The sequence below is a fragment of the Muntiacus reevesi genome, chromosome 1 (genome assembly GCF_963930625.1).
Source record: "Muntiacus reevesi chromosome 1, mMunRee1.1, whole genome shotgun sequence".
Classification (NCBI taxonomy): Eukaryota; Metazoa; Chordata; class Mammalia; order Artiodactyla; family Cervidae; genus Muntiacus; species Muntiacus reevesi.
The window spans coordinates 84,581,100-84,601,366 of NC_089249.1; the positions used below are offsets into that span (position 1 = coordinate 84,581,100).

At 41.2% G+C, this 20,267-nt stretch overlaps 1 protein-coding gene across 2 annotated transcripts in view; it reads right to left on the minus strand.

Annotated features, from left to right (window-relative positions):
* The window catches only part of LOC136146659 (uncharacterized), a 78,090-nt gene extending 58,384 nt beyond the window's left edge, over positions 1-19,706 (minus strand). For both annotated transcript variants that reach the window (XM_065905688.1, XM_065905660.1), the window contains exon 1: positions 19,520-19,706. The gene's annotated coding sequence lies outside the window, so the exon portion shown is untranslated. The remainder of the gene's footprint in view (positions 1-19,519) is intronic.
* Positions 19,707-20,267: the final 561 nt, after the last annotated feature.

The window sequence follows — 20,267 nt, forward strand, 5'->3', positions numbered from 1 at the left end:
CCTGTCCATGGGATTCTCCAGGCAAGAATACTGGAGTGGGTTGCATGCCTTTCTCCAGGGGATCTTCCTGATTCAAGGATTGAACTAGTGTCTCCTATGACTCCTGGGCTGGCAGGCAGGTTCTTTTACCATTGAGCCACCTGGGAAACCCTTCTGAATGCCTCTTTTTTCAAATGAATACAGACAACAGAATAGCAACCAGAGAGACTTCTATACCATGTCCTGTAAGGAACTCAGAAGGTTCACCTTAGAGAAGACAAGTCTTGGAGGGGCCCTCATACTTGTTCTCAAATATGGGAAGGGCCATGTGGTGCCAAGACAGTGAGGCCAACTCTAGACGCTCCACACACAGAACTGGACCAGTGAAGAGATGAAAGCAAAGCTCACAAAAGGTGCACCGAGCTGCTCAAGGGGCCCCGCCCTGCTGGTGCTTCTCATAGGTCACAGGGCTCCCTGGGGGAGTGTTATCATCGGCGTTCAACCACCAGACATAGACTGAACCAGAGGAACTCAAATTGCCCTTTTACTCTTAGAAATCCATGGCTCTTACTGACTCTAGTGTCTCTCACAGTTTTCCCCCGAGGAAAGGTTTTGGGGTGACAAGTTCAAAGGTGTGTGCTTTTAGTAGAATACATTGTTTTTATTATTTATTTTTTAAAATCTCTGAATCCTGGGCAAGCACTGGTTTCCATCAGCACCATAGAACTATATAACTATGAAAACGGCTTAGGAAAAAAAAAAAGAAAATGGCATAGAACTAAGGAACTATGGAAAGGGCGCTGGATTTGGAGACAGATTACTTTGGGTTCAACTCCAGTTCTAACACTTACCTGCTACTTGACTTTAGGCAAATGACTTCTCTGAACCTCATTTTCTTCATCTGGCAATATGAATGCTTAATGTAAGGGTCATTGGGAGGGTTAAATGAGATATTATATCTTACTGATTCTCTAAGATGCATATTTTTCACATCTTAAAAGCTCTGAAATCAAGATGTATTTTAACATTGATGGTGTGCTATGGTTAATTGGGAGTTTTTGCTTTTTTCTTTCATAGTGGCACATAAAGTAATGTTGATCTTAAAAAATCAATTGCAACTTATATTCAAAGGAATATGCAAAGCTATATTAAATACTTAGCATAATAACTGGCACACAATGAGTGCTCAATACAATGTTAATTCCATTCTTCCTTTTCTAGATAACTGCTTCATAACCTCTTGAAGAATGGGGGGTCCTCAAGAATTAATTATTGGAATTGGCCAACAGGTACACAATATGGAAAATTAATGAGAAGATTCACACCAGATCCTATGGAGTGTTATTTCTACTGTATACATACACACACTATATATATATATTTACTTATTTGTGAATATATATATGCATACATATAATAAGCAAATATGTGTGTGTGTATAAATACACAAATAAGTAAATATATATATATATATACATATATATATATATATGTATTTTCCAGTAGTCTTGTATGGATGTGAGAGTTGGACCATAAAGAAAGCTGAGTGCTGAAGAATTGATGCTTTTGAGCTGTGGTGTTGGAGAAGACTTTTGAAAGTCCCTTGGACTGCAAGAAGATCAAACCAGTCAATCCTAAAAGAAATCAGACCTGAATATTCATTGGAAGGACTGATGCTGAAGCTCTAATACTTTGGCCACCTGATGTGAAGAACTGACTCATTGGAAAAGACCCTGATGCTGGGAAAGATTGAAGGCGGGAGAAGCGGACGACAGAGGATGACATGGTTGGATGGCATCACCAACACAATGGATATGAATTTGAGCAAGCTCCAGGAGTTGGTGATGGACAGGGAAGCCTTGCGTGCTGCAGTCCATGGGGTTGCAAAGAGTTGACATGAGTGAGTGACTGAACTGAACTGATACTTTTTCTCATCCCATTTACTCATCATAGAAACTTTCTGTACTTTTCCAACTATGCTTGTTCCGTTAATTTTGTTTCAAACATTTTTTGAGCATGAGGCTAAATGTTTTTGCCCAACTGTATCTTCTTGTTGTTCAGTCACTAAGTCATATCCAACTCTGCGACTCCATGGATTGGAGCAGGCCATACTCCCCTGGCCTTCACTATCTCCTGGAGTTTGCTCAAACTTAGATCTATTGAATTGGTGATGCCATCTAACCATCTCATCCTCTGCTGCCCCTTTCTCCTTTTGTCTTCAATCCTTCCCAGCATCAAGGTCTTTTCCAATGAGTCGGCTCTTTGCATCAGGTGGCCAAAGTATTGGAGCTTCAGCATCAGTGCTTCCAATGAGTATTCAGGGTTGACTTTCTTTATCTTAGGAAAGAGGATATCCCTGCCCTCACCAACATTCTACCTGCAACTCCCAAATCTACCATCAAGTTTAATATCCTTCAGATCTGACTTCTTTCCTCTTCTGGTGCTCAATTCAAGATGATTTAGTTTGTCACAAGAAGCATATCATAAACTCAACGTTGCAAGGATACGTCAGTCAGGGAAATTTTTTCTTGACCCAGCTGGCCCTGAAAGTAATCATCAGAGAGGCTTTTCATAGTCAAATACTGTGGTTGTAAGTGTGGATTTTTCCTCATGTAAGAATATTATCTAATCCTTTTAAAGATGTTATCAAGTGTACTGTCTCACTATTATTTTGTGCTAGTGAGTTATCCAGGTTAATTACATATTATACAAAATTCACTTCTTTGTAGTTGCCTTCCATTCAACTTCTAATGGTATATATCATCTTATCCTACAGCAATATTGGGAATGCTTTTGCTAATTCTTTCTCTCTAATCCAACTTCTGCACAGAGGATGGTGCTTAAGACCCTCACCAGAAGATGTGCAGCAACAAAGTTGAGTTTTGCTTTTGTTGGTGTAATCAGTTAGCTAGTTTATCAGTGTTAATTGTGGGTCCACTATCCACTCACTGGGCTTCCCAGGTGGTGCAGTGATAAAGAATCCACTTGCCAATACTAGAGATTCGGGTTCGATTCCCAGGTCGGGAAGATCTCCTGGAGTAGGAAATGGCAATTCACTCCAGTATTCTTGCCTGGAAAATTCCATGGACAGAGGAGCCTGGCAGGGTACAGCCCATGGTGTTGTAAAGAGTTGGACACGACTGAGCACATACACACACCTATCACTGTAGTGGGTTTGGGGACTAACCAAAAAGATAAAAGCTAAAGTTTCAAGGTATTCGTCTTCTAGGCCAGACATGGAACAGAAGCCATACTGAGTCAGGGCTCTTTTAAGTGGCCAGCACCTAACTGAGACTCATCTGTGGTCTCCATTCCCACAGCAAATGTAAAGACCAGGCCCACGGCATGCTGCCTGATCACAGCCAAGAGTGGCTACTCCAGGAGGTCTGCACCCTGCTTTCTCACCAGTGGAGAAAACTATGCTAGTTCTTCTTATCATAATTCCACAATCTTATTAAAGTTACTTAAAATAATGAAATATGAGTGCACAAGAGAAAATTGTTTCTATGAGATCTATCAATAAGTTGAAAGTTTGGGAAAGGCACATTAAAGGTGAGTTACTAAAAAATGCATTGTCAACTTAGGTTGTGGGGGGTTTTGCTGTTCAGCCACTGAGGCATGTCTGACTCTTTGCGACCCCATGGACTGTAGCCCACCAGGCCCCTCTGTCCATGGGATTCTCCAGGTAAGAATAATGGAGTGGGTTGCCATCGCCTTCTCTAAGGGATCTTCCCAACTCAGGGATTGAACTCTCGTTCCTTGCATTGGCAGGCGGGTTCTTTACCACTGAACCACTAGGGAAGAGTCAACATTAAATCTGGAAAAATCTGATTGTCTCACTGAATGTCTTTAAGATCCAGCTCCACTTTAAAGAAACTGAGACAAAATGACTGTGAAAGCCTTGGAGGTGTGGCTTAAATGAGAAATAGGATGAGGAGTGCTACTGGGAGGCCCTAAACTCAAAAGACAGGCCTTGGCCCTACATCAAAAACTTGAGGGATGTTTTAAGTGGAAATAAAGGCTTAAGGGATGATTCCATCACTTTGTATGACTCTTGCTTTAACTAACTTGTTCAGCTAAGTCACCAACTATTCGCTGAACAGGGTAAAAGGGTTTCTACTGTTGTTAACATAATAACCTGTTAAGAGCTACAAGACAGGGGTGTGAAAGCAGACAAGATGACTTCTGGTGATGAATCCTGAACTGTGTGCCAAAGGATAGAGTAGGAGTTCCCAGGGAAATAAGGAAACGCCAGCCCAGCCACTCCCCAGGAAAGGGATCAATATTGTCACATGAGACAATTTTTTAGACTTTTAAAATCAACCCAGAAGCAAGAGAGCATAGGTTTGACTCTGTATTCTGCCATTACTGTGTGTCCCTAAGCAAGGTGTCTGTGCTTCAGTATCTGCAGTCTGGAAGGTGAGGATAACTGCAGTATGAGCCTTACAGGGCTATTGAGAAAATCACAGGAGATGACCTTTAAATAATCTCGCATTAATAAAAAACACATGCAAAGTTATCTTAAGGTTTTCTGGAAATAAGGGAGTAGGCATGCTGCAGATGGTTCTGGAGATGAAGGAAATGTTGCATACTTCTTCTAAAACCCCCTACTGTGAGCACTAGTGATAGCAGATTGAAGAGAAGGGAAGAGTGGTGTGAGCCCCCCTTGCCTCCTTGGTATTGGGAGCCATGTCTGCTCTCGAGATTGGCAAATCAAGTGGACAGAGCTCTTTACAACCAGCTCTCAAATTCATACATCACCACTCACCAACCACTTCCAATGAACTTATGTAGTTTTTCCAACAAACTATAATTTTACAGACCCTTCACTTTGCAGATGAGGGAACAGGATCTCATAGAAGTTAAACATATCACTCAAGGTTGTATGGATGATAAACAGAAATGACAAAATAGAACCCTGTTCACCTTATTCCAAATTCTGTGCATTTCCCAACACCCCACACTGTCTTTCTCATGAGCCATTTAGTTCACAAACCCTGGGCTGCTATGTCTTGTATTTATTCATCTGTTAAAACTTTCCATAGGACTGGATCCTACAACTAATATCTGAAATGAGGGCTGGAGATTATCAAGGATTTCAATTATCCTGCCTATCTCTGACCTCCATTACCAGGGATAATCAGAAGCTAGCCTTAGCAATTTTCTGAAACTTTCATTAATTTTAAATAAATTTATGCAATGTCATTTTCCCCCCTTTATCCAAATTAAAATGTCCTTGTCATTTCAGTTTCTCATTACAGGCAAATCCCTTGTATGTCTTGGAGACAGTCTGTTGTTTTTCTCTGGATCCTTTATATTTCTGCTTTGTTTTCTCGGAAATGAAAGGACTCAATGCCGAATTCTGATTTTAAGGTGAAGTCATAACATCAGTGTATATCATTAAAATGTTTTATTGCAATTACAGAAGTAGTCAATGCCAAATTATGTGCACTATATTATCTTCTGCATTATTCTTTATCCCATTCTCAAAGTTAATACAGCCTATTATATCTCATTCATTCTTCTGACTGCTGCTACACAGCAAGCAGATGTCCCCATTGAGCAATCCACAATGAATCTGAGATCTTTTTCCTGAGCACTTACAAGTAGAGTAATTCAGAGCCCATCAGTGAGTATGAGCTGTTTCAATTGTTCCTTCCAGTATACATTAGCTTGCACTTGTCTACATAAAATTTCAAGGAATCATAGATATTAGAGATGGAAAAGACCAGTTAGTTTACCAAGTCTGCCCACTCAGCCAGCAAAAGCAAGTAAAGAAAATAATCCTATCAGTCCATGCTATGTTAATGATGCTTATTAATAGTAATTATAATTACTATTTATATTACATGGTTTCTTTCATCCTAAAATCAGTAAGATGATGCTTTTTTTTTTTTTTAAGCAACATTTCTTTTCCAAAAGGGAACTGGGGCTCAGATATCAAGGTTACCATACCCAAAACCAATCCAATAAAACCAAGAATACAATTAAGTTCAGTTCAATAAACATCTCTGAGCATCAATCAACTGTAAAGCAGGGACCCTGTTAGGTATTTTGAGGGACACACAGATGACTAGAACTCAAGGCCCTGCCCTCGTGTTTATTACCTATTAAGGGATTTGTGATAGTAAATTTGAGATAGCAAACACATATAGCTATTACGACCATTCCAAGAAAAGAACAAGATAACATGGATGCCATAGAGTTGGAGAGATTTCCTGGGCTCTAGAAATTGAGAAAGACTCTGTAATAAGGTGACATTTGAGCCAGACCTTGAAAAAAAACGATGAGCATTAAGACAGAGCTTGGGAAAAGGGGACTTGAGCAAAGAACCAAAATAAATCAAAACGACAGATCTTTTTAGGTGGGTTTCTGCTGCTGTTGCTGCTAAGTCGCTTCAGTCATGTCTGACTCTGTGTGACTCCATAGATGGCAGCCCACCAGGCTTCTCCATCCCTGGGATTCTCCAGGCAAGAACACTGGAGTGGGTTGCCATTTCCTTCTCCAATGCATGAAAGTGAAAAGTGAAAGTGAAGTCACTCAGTCATGTCCGACTTTTCAAGACCCCATGGACTGCAGTCTACCAGGCTCCTCCGTCCATGGGATTTTCCAGGCAAGAGTACTGGAGTGGATTGCCATTGCCTTCCCCGAGCTGGCTTTCTACCTCACAGCATAAAAACAAATATGGACTTTCTCACTGCAAGTGGATAAGTGAAAGACATTTACTTGGCCTCTGTAAACAGGATTAATATGTGGAAACTCCATCTAATTAACAATCTGAAAGAACATTCGGAAACAGACTACCAATCACAAGTAAATTTATGAAAAACAAGACAAAAACGTTTTCAATTAGGACTGTCTTCAAAAAAATTTCAGAAAGCCTGATCATGTATGTAAGGAAAACTGGGAATTTCCAGCTAACAGAAAAAAATCTCTAATCAAAGTGTAGATGGATAAATGACCTATGTGCTCATACCTACTTAATACCACTCAATATAGCTGAGAACAGCTACTAGTGTACCATTTGGCCATTGGAGGGATTTGAAGGCTCTTGCTAGATGGCTGGACAACTACAGATCCCCAACTGAGGATGCACAGGATAGAGAATTCCACATTCTGATTCCTTCAATAAAAATATACATAACTGTAGACCAGAAAAATGCCAATATACCTCTATGATTTTTTCCTTTAATTTTTAAAATCATTTTTAATTGAAGTATAGTTGATTTACAATGTTGTGTTAATTTCTGCTACACAGCAAACTGATCCAGGTATATACATCCATATGTTCTTTTTTATATTCTTTCCCATTTTGATTTATCACAGGACATTGAATCTAGTTCCCTGTGCTATGCAATAGGAACTTGTTATTTATTCTCTATGATTAATCAGAGTAGATACTTCTCTACTTTTAGTCAAAGAATTTACTCTTTGAAATCCTATTATCTAGCCATATATTACCACAGTAGTTATCTTCTTTATACCACGCTTTATGAAATCCTTGGTGTGAAGAAAAAGAAAACAATAGAAGGCAGCACTTCCATATTTGTCCCCTCAAAAACCATTGCAAATGCCATCTTCATCATGAAGATTTCCCAAGTTCCTTCCACCAACATACCCTTCACCACCAAGTTGATGTTCTCTCTTAACTCCATTGTTTTTTCATCTGTTGTCCTCTGCTTTATCACGGCTGGGTGAGTATCTATCTCCATCCACCAGAACGAAAGCACCTTAAAGGCAGGGAGTCAGCCTTCCTCATCTTGCATTTCCACAGTGCCAAGCCTATTTTTCATTGCCTGACACACAATAGACATTTCCAACACATGTTTGTTAAATCATTTCAGCAGGTCTGAGAGAACTTATTTTAACATATTTCAATTATTTAAAAAAAATTTCCCTTTGTACCCTTTCCAAAGTTTGCCCTTGCAGTCCAGTCATGGCACTCAGATTCAGATGCAGCACAAGTGTGTGTACAGCTACCACTATTCTTCATCAGCGTGTAGCTCTGGTGGTGAACTACAGAATTACTGGCCTAACCAAGACCTCAGTCTTGACTCAGTCATACTCACATTCGTCGATTCTGTGACTTTGGAAAACTTCAGTCAGACTGGCCTAGGTTCAGATGAACTTACACCCAAGCTCTGATTATCACTTCCTAGATGTATGACTTGGGGCAAGTTAAACTATCTAGACCTCAGTTTCCTCGTCTAGGAGATGAAGACACGAACAGTATCTATCTTGGTTCAAATATGACAACACAAGAAAGGGTTTAGCTCAGTGCTTTTCTCATAGCAAATACCAATTAAATACTATTAGGGTATTCTCACTCATAAAGTAGAAATAACACATGAACTATATACTACTGTACTTGTACCTCAATAAAAGAAAAAGTAGAAATAATATAAGTCTTGTGGGATTATTACAAGGAATAAATGATATGACAAGCAAAATTTTGCTCAGAACATTGTTTAGTCAATTCTTTCCTTCCTTTGTGCTACAACTGACTGAGCACCTATGACATTCTAAGTAATGTGTACCAGTCACTTTAAATATATTATGCAATCTAATTTAATTCATATAATAAGCTATTGAAATAATAATCATTAGCCCTATTTTACAGATGAATAAATTGAGTTCAAGAGACAATAAATAACCAGCCCAAGGTCACATCACTAATTCATGACAGATGGTTCCAGAAGCTAAAGTTAAGAGGGATCAAGTACAGAACAGAGAAGAAGAGGTATAAAATACAGGAAGAAAGGATAGGCAGAAACTCCCTAAAAAGCTTAGTATTCCTATTTATTCTCATTCTGGGCCTCAATTCCAGGCTTATGCTTGTTTTTTAAACTAGCCTCTGGGATTCATGTCAATATAGTCTCACTTTCACTATTTATCTACCTTCATTCTTGAATAAATGTATGAAATGGTGCCACTCATCTAAGAACTAACTCTAATACACTTCCCTCTCCCAATTTCTTTCCTGGTTATAAAGTTGCTATTTGTTCCCACGGTCTTCTTATCTCAGTTATACTAATCGTCATCCATGAAACATTTTAATTTTTAATAATCTGGTTATCCTTAATTTCTCAGACTTCCCTAATGGCCTCATAATAGATACGTCAAGTATATTTGTTGTGAGCTATATGGAAGGGAAGATGGCCCTTCCTTCAGTTCAGTTCAGTTCAGTTCAGTTCAGTCAGTTGTGTCCGACTCTTTGCGACCCCATGAATCGCAGCACGCCAGGCCTCCCTGTCCATCAGCAACTCCCGGAGTTTACTCAAACTCATGTCCATCGAGTTGGTGATGCCATCCAGCCATCTCATCCTCTGTCGTCCCCTTCTCCTCCTGCCCCCAATCCCTCCCAGCATCAGGGTCTTTTCCAATGAATCACCTCTTCTCATGAGTTGAGAAGTATTGGCCAAAGTACTGGAGTTTCAGCTTCAGCATCAGTCCTTCCAATGAACACCCAGGACTGATCTCCTTTAGGATGGACTGGTTGGATCTCCCTGCAGTCCAAGGGACTCTCAAGAGTCTTCTCCAACACCATAGTTCAAAAGCATCAATTTTTCGGCACTCAGCTTTCCTCACAGTCCAACTCTCACATCCATACATGACCACTGGAATAACCATAACCTTGACTAGACGGACCTTTGTTGGCAAAGTAACGTCTCTGCTTTTTAATATTTGCTATCTAGGTTGGTCATAACTTTCCTTCCAAGGAGTAAGCGTCCTTTAATTTCATGGCTGCTATCACCATCTGCAGTGATTTTGGAGCCCAAAACAATAAAATCTTACACTGCTTCCACTGGTTCCCCATCTATTTGCCATGACGTGATGGGACCAGATGCCATGATCTTAGTTTTCTGAATGTTGAGCTTTAGCCAACTTTTTCACTCTGCTCTTTCACTTTCATCAAGAGGCTTTTTAGTTCCTCTTTACTTTCTGCCATAAGGGTGGTGTTATCTGCATATCTGAGGTTATTGATATTTCTCCTGGCAATCTTGATTCCAGCTTGTGCTTTTTCCAGCTCAGCATTTCTCATGATGTACTCTGCATAGAAGTTAAATAACCAGGGTGACAGTATACAGCCTTGACGTACTCCTTTTCCTATTTGGAACCAGTCTGCGGTTCCATGTACAGTTCTAACTGTTGCTTCCTGACCTGCATACAGGTTTCACCAGAGGCAGGTCAGGTGGTCTGGTATTCCCATCTCTTTCAGAATCTTCCACAGTTTATCGTGATCCATACAGTCGAAGGCTTTGGCATAGTCAATAAAGCAGAAATAGATGTTTTTCTGGAACTCTCTTGCTTTTTCGATGATCCAGCAGATATTGGCAATTTGATATCTGGTTCCTCTGCCTTTTCTAAAACCAGCTTGAACATCTGGAAGTTCACGGTTCACGTATTGCTGAAGCCTGGGTTGGAGAATTTTGAGTATTACTTTACTAGCGTGTGAGATGAGTGCAATTGTGTGGTAGTTTGAGCATTCCTTAGTTCCTACTAAAAGGCAATCCAGTTTTATACTGACTGACAACCCACCTGTTTCTACCGACTACCCTCTGCCACAGCATCCTGAACTAAAGGTGCACTTCTGATCTGTGGGCAACTCCAATCCTAAACTGGTTAGAGTCCTATAAGACAGGGCAATGAAAGGCTCAGTTGGATTCTTTCTTGGGAATCTAAATTAGGGAATTCTGAGAGAATGAAGCAATTCACAGGGAACACTACAAATGAAGGAATACAAGGACAGAAGCCCTGGGGAAGAAGCCATGAAGGAAGTAAGGGAGAAAGGGTGTAGGGTTCTCGACATGGGGGTTACTTGGCAAGTTAAAGAAGCAACAATTGGGTGTAAACAAAAGCTATGAGATTGAGAGTGATTATTCAGAATAACGTTAGAAGACCAAACCAGCAGGCAGCAAAAGGAGCTCAAGGAAGGCAACAAACGGAGCTTAAGAAAAGCAAACACACCCTGAGAGGATAGGACTGATGGAAGACAGAAGGTGGTGCCTAGAGTTTAGCTCAGGGATTTCCAGTTCTAATTTCAGGTTCCATCTGTGAGCATCCTCACAATGAAAATCCCTTTTCTTGAGGAAACTTCAGTGGTCCAGTTCTTTGCAACCAGTATGCCTTTGTTAGAGGGTTCAGCACTTAAAAACCTTTTTAGAAAAGTTAGATTGTACTATTCCCCTTCTTTGTTTCAGATGGGTCACAACTACAGTTTCCTGGAAGACAGTCATCTACCTCACTATCCTCTGATTGTCCTGACTTCCCCAAATATCTCTCTATTTTCCGTGTACTGAGGTAGAATAAGCGTCTCTTCAGCTACTACTATTAAGACAAACTTCACCAACTCATTTGTCATAAGGGATTCCTTGACATAAGGGCTTCCCAGGTGGCTCAGTGGGTAAAGTATCCACCTGCAATGCAGGAGACGCAAGTTCGATCCCTGGGTTGGGAAGATCCCCTGGAGAAGGGCAGGACATCCCACTCTAGTATTCTTGCCTGGAGAACCCCATGGACAGAGGAGACTGTTCGGCTACAGTCCATAGGGTCACAAAGAGTAGGACACAACTGAAGTGACTGAGCACACATGCTTTGATATAAAAAAATAAACTCTTAAGTAAGGGAAGCACAAGGTTCAAGGGTAGGAAACATGACAAAAAAGCTTTAGGGGAGAAAAACTGGACATAAGAAATAGGAACGTTCAAGGGTAGAAAAATACTTCATTATGAATGTGTAATTTACTTGCAAACAAGAAGAAGAGTGAATACTCTAATATAAGAAATTTCCTGTTTTTTAAACTTGAGACATAAAGTTATACAATCTAAGCTTTTTACCTGTCATTCTTTCTGTATACAGTAAAAACGTTTATCCATTCAACAACATTTATGGATCATCTGCTGTTTCACCCTAAGTTAGGCATTAGGGGTACAAAAACCAAAGACGGCCCCAGTCCCTGATGGGACCACAGCCCAGAGTAGAGGCCAGATCATTCCATTGCAGTGTGAGGAGGGCCATAAGAACATGACCAGTCCAGGAAAGGAGGTAGGGTGCTGTGTTCCTTAGACACTAAGGAACTTTCCAGAAGAAATAGCCAGGATGATCTTGAAGGAGCAGCGGCATTTGGCTTGGAAAAGACAAGGCAGAAGACCTGGGAACTGGTACAAGAACTAAAATTCTGCATTCTTTAGAGTATGGTTGTCTTAAACAGCCCAGTATTTCATGGATTTCTATACAATAATTCACCACTCCAGGCATCCTTAGGGTAAGTGTGTCCTGGACCTGCATTCAAAAAGTCCCTTGTCCACAGACCCTCTGCAAAGCTTTCATCCTCAAACATGTACTAACTACACAAGCCCCAAGGATAATAGACAGTCCAATAGATCTAGTGTTAGGCAAGACAAAGCTACCTCAAGATTCACAAGTTTCTCTTCTGAGCAAATGATGGCTTGACTTCTTTCAACTGTCATTACATTATTGTTAATTTTGAATTTGTGCATTAATTTTTCAAGAAAAAGAGTGATTCTGGATTTCATGGAAATCACTAAAGTTCTCCAAAACTTTACATTAGAGGCATTTTGAATCTTCAAGTGAATAGCATAAAAATAGTTTTGATAATCATTTATATTATTAAAAATTAGTTGACCACAATAATATGTAGAATATTATTTCCCATAATCATTTAACACTTACCAATAAACAAACATTTCACATATTTCTACAGAGTATATTCTTATATTCTAAAAGGCATATCATTATACTATTCCACAAACCTATTTCTGTTTTTCCATCTTTAAAGTCAATAATGCCTTTCTCTTATATATCTACTTCTAAGGGTTGATGTGTAAGATTAAGCAAAATACCCCAAATCAGAAATTTTAAGCAACCAAAAAATAAAAGAACAATATAAGTGAAAAAAATTACTATATGTTGCTTTCAAAATTCTCTTCTCCAGTTATAAAGCAATTATATCTTATACACTATTTTTTTTCAGACAGAAAATAAGACCAATTCAAAGAGAGTCAGTGATTTACTAATTGTCAAAGCAGCCTTGAACTGGTCACTCTTGCAACAAGCCAAGATGATATTTCTAAAATATGGCAGAAGAACTTACTCTGGGGTTCTAAAAATTGCATTAAAAGCTGCTATGTGAAATTTTCCAATTATATCTTTCCAAACCTTTAACCAATTTCAAAAGAACAGTGCATGGAATTACTCATAGAAAACATGATTAATAAAAACGTCATTTACTCTCGTTTTTTGTCCCACTCTTGGGCTCACTTTAGAAGCAATTTATTACTCACATTCTAAACATATCATATATATACATATATACATATATATATGTATATATATATGCACACATACATTTATTTATGTATTTGTCATCACATCAGCAAGTCTTCAGCAATATCCGTCAGGAGTTGCATATCATAAAGATCATCAACAGTCCTGTCATCCCCAAAAGCATAACATTAAACACGCAGCATGTATCATAAACACTGTAATTGCTTAAATTGGTCCCTTGCATCCTCAAAACAACATGTAAACATAAAGCAGAAAGGAATAGCACAATTTCTATGAAAAAGCATGAGAATGGTGAAGCTAAGAGATGTACCCAGTGTTCAGCCATTTTAAATTCACACTTATTATACAGAAAGACATAGTCAAAATGCACCTCTTTTGAAAATGGTTCTTACGTCTCCTTCCACATGAGTCTGCATGCTGACTGGCAAATTCTCTTGAAATTCATAACTTAAAACCCTACTTTTCCTTATTGTGCTTTCCACTTCAAAACGTCAACATAGTTTGGATGTACAGGAATAAATCTCATACACCCACAAAATTCACATTTCCCCTTTTGGTAAACATAATTCTTGAATTGGGCATTGTGTAAGGTGACTAAAAGACCAGATTCATTGAAGATCCTATTCACAGAGTCAGAAATGCTGAATAACAGAGCTGAAAGGGAATTTAGAGAGGATTTAGTCCAACCCCTTCATTCTACAGGGGTTTTCCAGGTGGCACTAGTGGTAAAGAATCCACCTGCCAATGCAGGAGACATGAGACATGGGTTCGATCCTTGGGTCAGGAAGTTCCCCTGGAGGATAGCATGGCAACCCACTCCAGTATTCTTGTCTGGAGAATCCCATGGACAGAGAAGCTTGGCAGGCTATAGTCCATGGGGTGGCTAAAAGTCAGACATGACTGAAGTGACTTAGCACAGTACAGAACTTCATTCTATAAGAGGTCCAGAGAAATAGATTGGCAAAACCAACACCAGAAACTGGTCCAATGTACTTTACAAAAAAAAAAAAAAAAAAGTAATTATTAAATTGTCTGCTTAGTTGCTCAGTTGTGTCCAGCTCTTTACGACCCCATGGACTGAAGCCTGCCAAGCTCCTCTGTCCATGGGGATTCTCCAGGCAAGAGTACTAGAGTGGGTTGCCATGCCCTCCTCCAGGGGATCTTCCCAAACCAGGGATTGTTCCCAGGTCTCCTGCACTGCAGGTGGATTCTTTACTATCTGAGCCACCAGGGAAGCCCAATTATTAAATTTGAATTGGGGAATTCCTCTCTTTTGATCAACATTCTAAATCTTAGTCTTTTAAAAAGGGGCCAAAACTAAGGCAATCAGGATCTTTCCTGCTGGTCCAGTGGTTAAAAATCTGTCTTTCAATGCAGGGGACGTGATTCAATTCCTGGTTGGGGAACTAAGATCCCACTTACCATGGGGAAACTGAGCCCCTGTACTTCAACAACAGAGCCCTCACGATACAACGAAGGCTCAACACAGTCAAAAATTAAATAAATACATTTAAAAAACTAAGGCAGCTATCTTAATATCCTGTCAACACAGTACCTTTGACCTGAACAGCATGGTGATTCCCTCACTTCTTTGCTTCTCAAGTCTTGAAGAGATTTAGTCTAATGGGGAGATTTAATCAGATGGCCATCTTGCCCCTTATTTTCCTGTGCGTCTTTAGGTGAGCTACATAACCTTACTCAAATATAACATAAGGACAACAACAGTACTTAACTAAACAATATTATTAATACAAGAGAAGTCTGGGACTTCCCTGGTGGTCTAGTGATTAAGACACCATGCTTCCACTGCAGCAGGCACAGGTTCGACGCCTGGTGGGGAACTAAGATACCAAATGCCACATGGTGTGATCAAAAATAGAAAAAAAAATTACAAGAGAGGACTAAGCAGATATCATTTTAAACTGCATCAAAATGTCAAGACTTAAAAGAAATGTAGAAAATTTCCATTTTACATCTTATATGTATGTCTCTTGGGGGTTGGGAGGACACAAAATTCCCTTCAATAAAACTACATGCAAAAGCAGTATTTGTATCTAAGGCTTTTGAGGAATGTCTTGCATGTTGTATTGGTTTTACCTTCAGCAAGACTTCCCTGGTGGCTCAGGCGATAAAGCGTCTGTCTACAATGTGGGAGACCTGGGTTCAATTCCTGGGTCAGGAAGATTCCCTGGAGAAGGAAACGGCACCCCACTCCAGTGCTCTTGCCTAGTAAATCCCATGGATGGAGGAACCTGGTGCAGGCTACTGCCCATGGGGTCGCAAAGAGTCGGATATGACTGAATGACTTCACTTTCTTTTCTTTCATCAGGACTAGAGGTTCTAGCACTTTTATTTATGCAAGTATCCAACCACTGTACCTTTTTAAAATATCATCACAATCTTCATTCTTATTTCTCTAGAGTTAAGGATGATCAGGATCACTGTTGTCTGGCTCCCTAGCTCTGTTAAATGTTTTCCCCAACCAGATTCTTGTTTTATTCACTGTTTAACTCCCCAGTCAGATTACTCCTCTCTTTGGATTACTCTTCGGAGGCAACTCAAACTGCCTCCCCCAGAGGCAGCTCCCCAGTGAGTAACATGGAGTTGGGGGGGGGGGGAGTGTCTCGGAAGTGATCAAAGACTTGCAAATGAAGTCATACAGCTTACAGAAGGCAATGGCCACAGGTGCCAAATGCAGACGACTACCAAAGCTCCGGAAAGGGTAGTTGCTACAACGTGTGTCGACTACCTCACTGCCTAGCAACAATGGGTACATAGAAATGCCTCTTATTCACATGGCTTGACCATACAACCTGTGTGGGTTCCCAGAGGACAGGCACCAAACCTATGATTTATGTCTGGGTGGGCATATCTGTCTTCCTTTTAAACTACTAAATTAATCTAAAAAAGCATGGATTGACAACATTGAAGACTTAACACCTGTGAGTACCAGAAAAAGACACAATGTAGAAAATGGTGGTATAAGCGTTAACAGATCTGCCTCCAAGGAAATGACTGGCATTTCAACAAAATATTCTCTCCAAACAAGACCATAAATGTGGGGGTGGGGGGGATTCTCCTACCTTTGACTTCATAAAACCAGTGAGATTTTAACAAACCAGCCAAAAGTGGACCCATTGAAGAGGCTTTAATTCCCCCCCCCCCTTTTAGATATGTATGCTTGTTGGTAGGAATGGGAAAAGTCATTTTGTACACAAATGTCTTTGGAATTCTAAGATGACAGTAATAATGGTGGCGTGTCCTGCAGCTAAGTGTTTAGTATCAACTGGAAGAACTATGGAACAAGTGCAATGAGACAAGTCTCCCTAAACACATGTCCCCTCAATGCCTATTTGGTTTAACTGCGCACAGAGGCTATAGCTAATACGAATCACCCAGATAATGACTGTTAAATAGGCTGGCTCACAATGAGTATGAAGTTATTTAATAGTACATGTGTAAAGGGTTAGCAGACATATTTGTGACTCTTTTGTATTGTGTGGAGGAGGGTGGAGGGAATGAGAAAGAGGGAATTTTCTGCTGTCTTTACAAACACTGGACTCTATGTGAGTAGAAATGTTACGAGGGAATGGAAGTTGGCCAGGGGTAATAACCTAGCCACAAAGCCAAAAAGAGAGTTAGTTTATGTTTAATTACAAACTTCAGGTCAATGACTTATGCAACTTTATGCTCTGCATTAGAGCATCTGCAAGCCGTTCAATGTATATTATCAATATTATAATTACTACTTTGTGTGGTTCATGTTGATTACACCAATAAGACTACAAGTTTTTTGAGAGAAGTGTAGGTGCATCTGCCTTGTTCTTTCCCACATCCTCAGTTTTCAGCAAGATGCTCAGCACATAGCAAGTGCCCCTGAATATTAGTTGAATAAACAAACGAATACACATAAGAATTCATGCAAATTCATGTTGTGACGCATATTTGCCACGTCTGTGCCATGAGCAGGGCTGAGTGTGCTGCCATAACTCAGTACAGCAGGCAAAACTTCAAAAGGTGCCCATCTTTGCCTGGCTCAATGCTAGGGCAGACAAAATCAAATGTGGAGGCCAGGAAAGGACGGCTGGCGTAACAACTGACCTGCAGGGCACTCTGAACCCCAGGGTATGATTCAGATGCAACCACACTTGTATTGAGCCCCTTCAGATCACTGATGATCTTCTCTGGGCTTTTGTGTCCTCATTTAAAACTTGAGGAATAATCATTCTTTTCCCTTGCAGTTCTGAAATTCTAACCTTTTAGGAAGATTTCTGGACCTTGAAATCTTGCCAGAGACAAACCATGGTAAGACCTTCTGCTTACAAAGTTGAAAACAATTTCTAAAATATGAAGTTCAGCTCTGGTTCAATGAAATGTTATTGGGGTGGGGGGTGACTTCTTGCCAGATCCAAGCCAGTTAATACCTTCTCTTCATCCTTTTCCACACCCAGAAGTCAGGTTCTCTAGGCCTCAATGGGAAGAACATAAATAATCTCAACCAGAGCTTCAATCTCTAGCTATCACAGGGAGTCGGTCTGATAAACATTTGCAGTTAGAATGGAAGGAAGCACAGCCTCTCAGACTTTTACAGATTTTTTTTTTTATGGACAAGTAGGAGAGTCACAGAAAACCTAGAATTAGGTAAGAAAGAGAAATTCCCCCAGAGAATTCAGAGAGAGCAACAACTGAGAGCCTTGAAACAATCACTGTGTAAGAACAGAAGAAAGGAAACCCATAATTTGAGAAAATAAGCAGACATATTTTTTCCTTAAAAAAATTTTAAATTAATATTAGGCACTGATTTTAGTCCTCTAGTCCCATCTCTCAAGATGTCACTTTAAAAAGCAAAGGTTTTATCCACAAAACCACCAGTGAGTAAACAACCTTCACATTCTTACCCTCACACACACACAGTAAGATATTTACTCTCTGATAAACAGCATTTGTAAATAAATCTCATTTAATCTCTAGAAGCCACAATAAAAATCTTAAATCTCCAAGGTAGAGTTTACAGATGTGTCTGCATGCCCTGCTAGAGCCAGAAAACACAAGGTCTTGAAAAAACTCCTTTAACGGGAGACACATTTTCTCTCTCAAGCATCTTACATTGACCTTCTTTTAAAAAAAAAAAAATATGTACCAGGGAGGAGAAAAGGGGAAAACCCAACCCCTCCCACCCCATTCTCTGTACAAATCGGCCAATAAATCTAAGGAAAAGACACAAGAGAAAAGGACAGAAGCCAACAGGTGGAAAAAGGCTTTTTGTTTCCTTAGAAATGCTCAGACACTTGATCTGTGTTCCCCGGTCTATTTGTCTCAGGGTGTCTTAATGATGGTTTTATTATCATGATGATGACGATCAAGAACAATGATAACACTTCTACTTTGTGATGCCACAGCATTGCTAGCTCGAAGATTTGTCAACGCGTTTGAGACAGAAGGATATCTGTTCCGTTTTTATCGGATCCCAGAGAGGCGGGCAGCATCCCCAGGCGGCTCTCTGGATTTTACAGCTGGGGAAACTGAGGCATGGGGCCGCCCACAACTCCTTCACGGTCTCTACCACCAGAGAGATCCCTGAGACGGGAAAAGTTTCTGGATCGTCTTGCGACAGAGTTCTCTCAGCCTCCCTGCTTGCCTGCCATGCCGCTCTTCCTCCCGGAGAGTCTGGGCTGGGGTGCTAAGGATGGGGGTACCTCCCCTTCACGATGAGGCACGCCAGGGCAGGGTGTGGGAAGTGCACACACACGCACACGCACACAGGCACACTCGCACACACACAAAGCTCCGTGTAATCTCTGCAGGCACTCGGCGGAGCCCCCGCCGGCCCCTGCTCAGCCTGAGAATGCACAGCGCAAGCTTGCAAGGAGGCCCTCCTTGGGCTCCTGGCTGGGGCTGCTCTGAACGAGGGCTCTGCCCTTCTCTGCCTCTCTTTCAGGCTGCTCTCTCTTTTTTCCCCCCTCACGCCCTCCAACCTCACACCCTCCTCCCATTCCTCTCCATCCACCCCTTCTCCCCCATCAACCCAGAGGCGCAGATCGTGTTACTGGGGTTCCCTAGAAAGAGGGGGCCATCCCCAGCCCGGAGCGCCTGCAAAGACTTCCAGGGGCAAGGCTAGAGCTCCAATCGCAGGCTCCCAGCGCTCCTCCTGAGCAGCGCAGGAATGAGACCCCCACTTCCAGGCACGGGCGAACCAGCCTGCCACAGAAGAAGGAATTGTTAGGGCTCTTACCTTTTTTATGAGGAGAAATTCTGGAGAATCATTTCAGAAACTGAGGGGGGAAAGTGAATGAAGACAAAAAAGACCCTTTTCCTGCAATCCCTGGCCTCCTGGTATCAAGACACTAGGACAACATCAAAGCAACTTAGGGGGAACACTTTAGGGGCCTATTGTCTGCTCTGGTCTGATCTGTTTTTCTTCTGACTCCCCCTCTTGCTGCGGTGACACTTGGTACAGCCCAGGCATTCATGCCAAGTAGCTTTCACACATGGAAGCTTGTCTCAAGCAATTGCTGACAAGCCACAAACAAGACATTCTCCCTCCCTTCTCAGTGCCCCCCCACTCCTCCCCCCTCCACCTTCTCCTCCCCCCTCCTTGCCTCCCCTCCTCCTTTCTTCTGAATGCAAACTAAAACTCTCCAGTGACAGGCAGGCTCGCAGGCTTGGCCTAGCTGCGCAGGCAGACACACACACACACACACACACACACACACACACACACACACACTCTCTCTCTCTCGCTCTCTCACGCAAGCAGCTCAGCTAGTTGCTGCTGCACTGGTGGAGTTAAGAGACAGGAAAAAGCCTAGGCTGAGTTGGGGGCAGGGAGAGAAAGAGAGGGAGACGGAGAACCGCCTCCTGTGTCCTGGTAAAATGGCAGAAGAGAGGTGAGCCCCCTGCAAAAACAGCAGTGGCCACACACGTGTGCACACAGACACACACTGGGAGGCAGTCTGAGCTCCAGAAACAGTGAAATCAAT